This window comes from Drosophila tropicalis, unplaced genomic scaffold (assembly GCF_018151085.1).
Source record: "Drosophila tropicalis isolate 14030-0801.00 unplaced genomic scaffold, ASM1815108v1 contig_1002, whole genome shotgun sequence".
NCBI classification, from domain to species: domain Eukaryota; kingdom Metazoa; phylum Arthropoda; class Insecta; order Diptera; family Drosophilidae; genus Drosophila; species Drosophila tropicalis.
Genome location: NW_027172360.1, coordinates 449137 through 457690, shown reverse-complemented (window position 1 = coordinate 457690; position 8554 = coordinate 449137). Strand labels below are relative to the sequence as shown.

Below are 8554 nucleotides of genomic sequence, written 5' to 3'. Positions count from 1 at the left end.
AGAGGACTGTTCAGATGGCAATGGATAAACTAAATAATGATTATCTAAAAAATAGTGTCAAATTAGTTTCCGGTAACAAATTGTCAGAGGCTGTATTATAAAAAGGGCACTCATTGACAAATTTATTTTTCATAAAGGGACAACATTTAAACTGAATACCCGCTCAAATTTAAGATACTAGCGAAATGTCAATCCGATGGAGGAAAAGCCACATTGGCTTATCCCGAAGGTAGAAAAAGTTGGTCTTCAAATTTTCTTTTAAATTTTTATAAAAAGGCTAGAAGTCAACACAGTAATACACATCAGGAGTGGGTACATATTCTGAAATGAAATTGTTAAGCATTCGACGATATTAGTAAACCATACGACAGAATTGGAAAGAATAGAAAGTCACTTAAAATTAGAAAGAATAGGAAGTCAGTTATAATTGTTAAAGCAACATAATATTGATTTGCCAGGGTTAACTTCCCTCATGTAGCTGATAGTGCTTCTTCTGCAACTTGTTTTAATGCGTATAATATACTAATCATAATATTAATTTAAATTTTTATAACACAACTATAAAAATAATAGTAACAAAATAAAGATTCTTATGACAAGAATTTCTTATAACCAAACAAAATATGCATCCACGCTCTGTGGAAAACACTTAAGATTGTAACAACGTCGCACTATCAAGAAACCATGAAATATAAACAATTTTCAACCCCCGAAAAACGTGGGTCATTAGAATAAGTATTTTTAAGAACAATTGTCGCCGCCTAGATTCTAAGATTTCATTTATATACACAACACTTTTGTAAATAAAATCAGTTCATATTTTAAGATCAACGAATGAAGACTGGGTTATATTCCTTCTCTCTAAAATCCCTATTCATAGATCTTGGTGGTTTTTGATATACATATGTAGCTATACAGAAAACCTGCCCACCTTTTGTGTGTGTTGCCTTTGAAATAATCGCAAAATTAAGTAAATAATTTCATCAAACGTTTTATTATTTTAATGCAGGATCATCAGTTATTAAAAAACTTGTCTTAAGACGATCATTTGATTAATAAAAGCTTTGTAAGTTCTCTGCAATACACCATTTATGTAGTACATTGGTGAGCAAATTGCAAAATTGATGAAATCAGGCTCATAACCGGGAACTCTCCTAAATTGTTTCGATAATTATATTTCTCTGTCTACGCCCATGTGCCAACATTGTAATAATCCGGTTTGTGGAGGCAAGTTTAGTGTGTGCATAAAGGCATATGTATGTATGTATGTATGCATGCATATGTACAAATGTACATATGTATATACATACATACATACGATGAGTGAAATTGATTTGTAAATTAGAAAGTAAAGATATTTGATGAGGAACGACTAAGCTTCAGTTCGTAGGCATTTTAAAGTTTGTACGCGTCCATTATGTTCAATTCTTCTAACTTAATTTTAAATTCGACTACTATTAAAATTTGTATTGTACTTATATTACTAGTGTTACTAGAAGAAATTGCGTGTCACAAAGAAAATCAAAATCATGTGCAAAAGGTTGACTTTGAAAATTCAAGACAACTTTTTCGTTTAGGAAAAGAAACGAACACGCCCAATTTCGTTAGACTTGTTTTAATGCGTCTAATATACGGCATTGCGTCTAGCATGGGAATTGAAGACAGGCTAGAAGATTCATTTAACGGTGCACTTATTCCTCCAAACCTGGATGGTGGTATTGGATTTGAAGATAGTGGAGATAACATTGGTGCAGAAATACTAGAAAACATTTTTAACGAAGATGAATATTTTATATGACATATGCAAGAAAAAAATGCTGTATATATTTTCAATTAAAGTAATATGACTGTTAAATGTTAATTAAAAAATATAAATTTGGTTTTTGCTTTAAATTTGTTTTTGTAGTAATCTGTAATTATTTAAAATTCTGTAAATTATTTCCCTTAACATAAAAACTATTTTAGCTACATGTACATATTAGGTGCTTTATTGTGCTACAGAAATCACTCAGTTTCTTTTCAAAAGAAGTAAGTGAGTCGTTTCGCTGACTTTGGTATACCATGCATTAAGTGAACAAATATTTCAAATTTCGATAACCATTATCTATGGCTATAAAATTGTTTTTACATGCCTCACGAGCACTGTAGTGCCGCTACTTCTCTACGGACAAAGCTTCTGCTCTCTGACGTGATGGTCGTGTTTTTGCATAGCTCCTGAGTTTTTCTTAATATTCATTGTTTTCTCTCAATTGTGCTTAGTTTGTTTACGCTTTCGCTGGTATTGTTTGCTTGACACCCTTGTGTTTTATTTCCATAATTCGCCAAATTAAAGAGTTTTTTCTTTTTCGTGATTAGTGTTTGGTGCATTTAATTTTTTTATTTTTCTTTCTCGTCATTGCTTTTGCAGTTGCTCCCCTCATCGCCCCTATCAAACCATCAGCGCTAGTGGTTTTGTGGTTCTCTCTGCTTTGTGCTTCTGCTCAGCTTCTCTCCCGCGTAATAACTTTTGTAATCATCTCAAAGCTCGGCTTATAACTGTTCTTGCGCTCTCTGTTGTGCTGTGCACTCTAGCTGTCTCTTTGTTTTATTTGTAATTTGTTGATTTTTTATCGATAATTATCTTTAAATTTTTTTATATATTCTTATATATAAATCTTTTTGCCTTGTGTTTCTTCTGATTCTGATCGTTTTGATGATCAGTATAGACCAATATCTTGTTGGCTCTGTGATAATCTTATTCACTTAAAATGTGCTGGCCTTAACGGCCGCGACTACGACAAATTTTCTGGTTTGTCTGTGTCTAAGCCTGAGCTTGGCTTAATGCGCTGGACCTGCCCATCTTGTGCCAGCCAGCAGCTTGATTTTAGCCGTATGTACACGGATCTTCGACAGGTCAAACAGCTGTCTAACGAGTGTCAGAAGTTGCCCAAGAAATGTACCCTTGAGTTGCCTTATAAACATTCGCCAGCACTCTCTATTACATCTTCTCCCATTTTACTTTTGCCTACACCATCTTCTTGTCCCTCTTTATGCTCTTCTTTTCAGATTGAGGGTCCCATTACAAGCCCTGGTGTACCTCAATCTATCCCTCACGGGAACTCTCATTAATCACAGGATCATGCTGGCTCTCAATCACTTGCGGATCCCAATGCTCCTCCACCTCCACTAACTGTAGTGCCTCATCGCAAACAATTATTTATCTCTAGGCTTGCTCCAGATACTTCTGAGTCGTCAGTGGCAGCTTACATTGGTAATATATTCCCTGCTAAGGTTTTAATTCAAAAGTTTAAGTTTTCTAGGCCTCGCGAAAACTCCTCTTTTAAAATAACAGTACCAAATGAGTACTTCTCAGCTATGGTTGACCCTAATTTTTGGCCAGAGGGCCTAGTTGTACACGAGTTTGCGCCCAATAAGCGCTCTCGTCCGTTGCCTGTCCACCTTCCGAATTTATCTTCTGCTTCAAAAAACTAATAACGTCTAGTCTTTGCATTCATTATCAAAATGTAAGAGGACTTCTTATCAAGCTGTCGAACCTTTTCTGTGATAGCCAAACCTTTTCGGCTGACATATTAGCTTTCTCTGAAACTTGGCTTAACTCCTCTGTTTTAGATAATGAAATTCTTTCTAATAATTTTATTTCTTATAGGCTTGATCGTGTTGGTCGTCGTGGCGGTGGAGTACTCATTGCTGTAAACTCGAATCTGTCTTCAAGTGTGGTGCCGATTGATCTCCCCTTAGGTGTTGAGTTTATTTGCGTCGAAGTTACATGTTCTAACTTTAGCCTATATATCTCTTGTTCATATATTCCTCCAGCTTCTGATATCATGATCTACGTGCACCATGCTGATGCTTTACGAACTATTTTTGGTCGTCTTAAAGATCGTGATTTTCTTATAGTTTTAGGTGATCTTAACTTGCCTAATATTTCTTGGCTTGTTTATGATAATCTATCTTTCTTAATTCCATCATCTCAACATGTTTTTCTTGATAGCCTACTTGAATGTCCACTATATCAGTTGAATTCTTTTCTTTTGTCTCGGATCCCACTGTTAGTACTGTATCACAAACACAGCCCCTAGTGAAGCCTGAAGATCCTTATCACCATACCATTGAAGTTACTATTTCTTACAATTCCGTTACTAATTTATTTAAAAACATTTCAAATTCTCGTCGTAGATGTTTTCGTAAAACAAATTTCAATCTTCTTAACAGCCTTATTTTCTCTTTTGATTGGTCATTTCTATTTGAGTGCTGCGATATAGATTGTGCAGTGAAGTTTTTCTATTCTGCTCTTAATTCTCTAATTGATAAATGCGTTCCTTATGTGAATGTCTCTACCGTCTCCAGCTCGCCAGTCTGGTTCACACGTAGGCTCTCTAATCTGCTTAACATTAAATCGAGATATTTTAAAAGATTTAAAAAAACTGGTTCGCGACTTGACTATGCAAATTATTGTATAGCCAAATCTCAATTTTGTCTTTTAAATACTCAATGCTACAACAATTATTCCGATACGGTTGATCATTCTATGCTTCTCACGAAACTTAACATCATGGGTTTTCCCCAAAACTATTGGCTTGGTTAAAGTCGTATCTTATTGGCAGAACCCAAAAGGCGGCTTTTCGTTCCTCAATTTGCTCATGTTTGCGGATGACGTCAAGATTTGTTATTCCTATTATGATCCTTCTTTTCAACAGTACTCGCAATCAGATCTCGATGCGTTCTGTGATTGGTGCCACGTTAATTAATTACACCTTAATTCCTCTAAGTGCTCTTTTATGACTTTCAGTTGTTTGTCTCCGTTCCTAGCTCATTAAGTCTGTTCTATTAGATTGTGTACCATCATTCAAAGACTTAGGCGTTATGTTTGAGCCAAAACTTTCATTTTATGTTCATATATCTTCAATTGTCAATAGAGCAGTCTTCTTGGCTTCATTAAACGTTGGGCCAAAGAATTTGATGATCCCTATGTAATAAAGGTTTTATACACTTCGTTAGTTCGTCCTACTCTAGAATATTGCTCGCCAGTGTGGAACCCTCAATATGATGTTCACCAGCGTAGTATTGACTCGGTACAGAAGCAATTCCTTAAGTTCGCGTTACACGTTCTTAATTGGGACCCGAGTCTTCGCCTACTTTTTTATTCTGACAGACTTCTTCTTATTAATCTTTCTTCACTTTACAACCGTAGGCTCGTATTTGGCATTCTCTTTCTCCATAAACTAGTCAACGGCGAAGTCATTTCTACTAATTTACTAGATACTGTATATTTTTGTGTTCCCTCACGTCGGACTAGAAACTTTTTTTCTATTCACCTTAGTAGTTGTCTGACTAACTACTCTCTTTACGAACTTTTTCGTGTTCTTTGCCAATCTTTTAACAACCTTTCTCACCTTATCTCTCCTCATCTTTCTTTATACTTTTTAATCATCTACAGCGAAACCACTAAAAATATTGTGGACTCGGATTGGCTGCCCTGACTATATTGTCTGTGAATCGGGGCATAGCTCGCACCTTGTGCAAATAAAACACCTCCACCGGGTCCGTGATGTTTAGTTGTGTATAAGGCTAAGCTACCTTCTGAAATTATTTATTATCTGTCTATTAGCTTAAGCTTTTTCGTCGTGTGCTGTTTTAGTTGACGTAAATAAATAAATATTTGAATAAATAAATAAATAAACTCCGCCCTTATGAACTGCCAAGTTAGATACGTCCGTACGGTAGAAATAAATAACATTAATTAGACTGCTAAATTTGATTACAATAGTCAACAAATTGATTTTACTTAACCGAAAAAGGATTTAATTTTAATAATAATATCTAAATTTTCGTTACGTTACCTAAACTAATAATTCATTTAAATTTCTTGTAGAGCAGCAAAATTTACGTTAATAAAAGGGGGAAAAAAGTATGATACAGTGTTACCGTGGTGCAACAAAAAGGCTGGGGTACAATAAAACAAATTGTCCCAAAGAAAAGGAAAAATCCAAGTCTGCTTGAAAGCCAAAAGGTTGCTTGGTCGACGCCACACGACCGGAATATAAATTTTAACTGAAATATAACTGGGTTTATTTTTTCTTTTTTTGTTATTACAATTAGATAACAATATGAAATATCATGTCTAATTTAAAGCGTACTATCTGCTATGGCTTCGACGCCTATTTTTTTTAGTTTATATTTTCTAGGCTATTTTAAATTTGCTTTATAATTCTAGCTTGTTTTACAAATTTCTAAATGATATTAATGTTGCTTTCGTTGACTGTTTTTAGGAAGTTTGTTGGTTGTTGTTGATTAAATATCATTCTTCTGATTCTTGCCATGTTGGGGCATTGGTCTAACATGTGTCTGGTGGTGAATCTGTCACCGCAAGTGCATCGATTGAGAGGTTCGTTGGCAAGCAGATGTTCGTGGGTCATTGCGGTGTGTCCGATTCGGAGGCTTATGAAGGACGACCATCTATGTTTGGGCGTGTTTGCTGGATATATAGTTGCTAATCCTGTCGCGTTGAAGTGTGTATATTAGTGGTCAAAAGTTGTCCAGTGTGCATCTTTTTAATTTTTTATAAATTGCGATATGTACTGCTTGAAGTCTTTTTCAGCGGGAGGTGTGAATAAAAAGTGTGGGGATCGAGTCTGCTGCTGCGTCAGCGTTTTTGTTTCCCATTATTCCTTGACGACTGGGGACCAAAAAAAAGGATAATCTTTTTCGTGGTGCACATACTCCTAATTTCTTTTATAAGGTTGTTATGGCAGTTTAGATTTTTTACTGCAGAAATTATTTGATGTTACCAAACACACTGTTATAAAGAAGTGTTTATTTCAATGCCGCAACCTTACAAAATACGTTCGAAAGTCTTCAAACGGCTACCGTGATTTATTTGAACTTAAAAATTTTAAATTACCTCAATTGGATTGTCCTACAAGATGGGGATCAACCTTCAACATGGTTGAAAAACTTAACAACGCAAAAACAATATTGGATCTAATCGAAACTGTAGAAAATCAGACAGAAGAAGAAAATTTTGAAACAAATGACGCTTTATGGGATTTTATGGAGTCCTATATTACTATTATGGCTCCACTACAAAAGGCAATAGTTCAGTTCCAAGCAGAGCAGCTACATTACGGAAATTTTTATGCTGTTTGGCTAACTTGCAAACTAGCCACTAATCAGATTTTATCGACAAACTCTTCAAGTAAGGATTCAATAATTTCTATAATTGCAAACAATCTTCTTCAAAGTATGGAAGCACGGACCAAAACATTAGTGTCAAATGTGGGCTTCGACGCTTGCCTTTATTTGGACCCCAGATTTCATCATATTATAGACAATTCACAAAAAGAAAGAGCAATTGATTTTTTAAAGACTTTGTGGGAAAAAAATTAAAATTTTCGGTCCCAATCCCAGTATGACACATACAACTAATTCATTGGATACGGACTCTGGACACACCAAATGTAGTATGGTTGTTCCAAATGAGTCAACTAATGTCTATGCAAAGATTGAAACATTAAAGTTACCAGTGATGAAAGCGAATACTTATGTTTTATGTTTCTGGAAATACAAAAAGACAACCGATCCCGAACTTTATGCCCTAAGCAAAGTATGTTTTGCTATACCGCCAACTCAAGTAAGTATTTGTGTTTTAATAAATACAAAATAAAGATAAAAATGAAGCAAGTAAGTCGACTCGTCGACTCGGGTTTACCATACACCAGGTGAAACAAATTTTTTTAAATTTCGAAAACCAAATGTACATATGTATGTCTATTAAATTGTTTTTACATGTTTCATAGTATGTGCTATCTCGCTCACTCTACGAACACACGAGCACTCTAGCGCCGCTACTAGCCAACGGCCAATTCTGGCCTTGTGGACCGCGTAGTAAAATACGTTCATACGCATATTTTGCATGTTTCTAGTCCGATTTCAATAAAATTTGGTAGTTTTGTAGAAATAGATAAGATTAGTTAGTCTGCAGAATTTGAATGCGATAGTCAAAAAACTACAGGAGAAAATCGGTTTTTTCTTAATTATGGAGGCGGAAGTGGGCGTGGCAAAATATGAAAATATATATACTCTGCGCGAATACTAAGCCAGTATACATACTAAATTTGGTGACTTTAGCTTTGTTTGTTTTTGATAAAATCAGTTTTGTTTGAAATGCGGGGGCGGAAGTGGGCGTGGCAAAATTTTTAAATAGCCAGTTTCTGCGCGTCTATTAAACTAGTCTGCATACCAAATTTGATGTCGGTAGCTGTCATAGTTTTTAAGAAAATCAGGGGGCGTGGCAAGAAGTTTAAACAATTAGTTTCTGCGCGCCAACTAAACGAGTATATAAACCAAATTTGATGTCTCTAGCTGTTATACTTTTTAAGAAAAACAGTTTTATGTGATTCCTGGGGGCGTAAGGGGGCGTGGCCGAAATTCCAATTAACTCTGAACATGTGCATACTACACGAGTATACATACCAAATTTGGTGGCTCTAGCTCTTATAGTCTCCGAGATCTGCGTGTTCATACAGACGGACGGACGGACAGACGGACATGGCTA

At 35.5% G+C, this 8554-nt stretch overlaps 1 long non-coding RNA gene across 2 annotated transcripts; it reads left to right on the top strand.

Moving 5' to 3' along the window:
• The first annotated feature begins 845 nt into the window (after window positions 1-845).
• LOC137573021 (uncharacterized) lies at window positions 846-6678 on the top strand. 2 transcript variants are annotated; one of them, XR_011031813.1, is made up of 3 exons: window positions 846-938; window positions 1010-1404; window positions 6270-6678. It is a non-coding gene; the product is annotated as an uncharacterized lncRNA (long non-coding RNA). The 2 variants fall into 2 exon arrangements; XR_011031799.1 differs by lacking the exon at window positions 6270-6678 and adding an exon at window positions 1488-1604.
• The last annotated feature ends 1876 nt before the right edge of the window (window positions 6679-8554 follow it).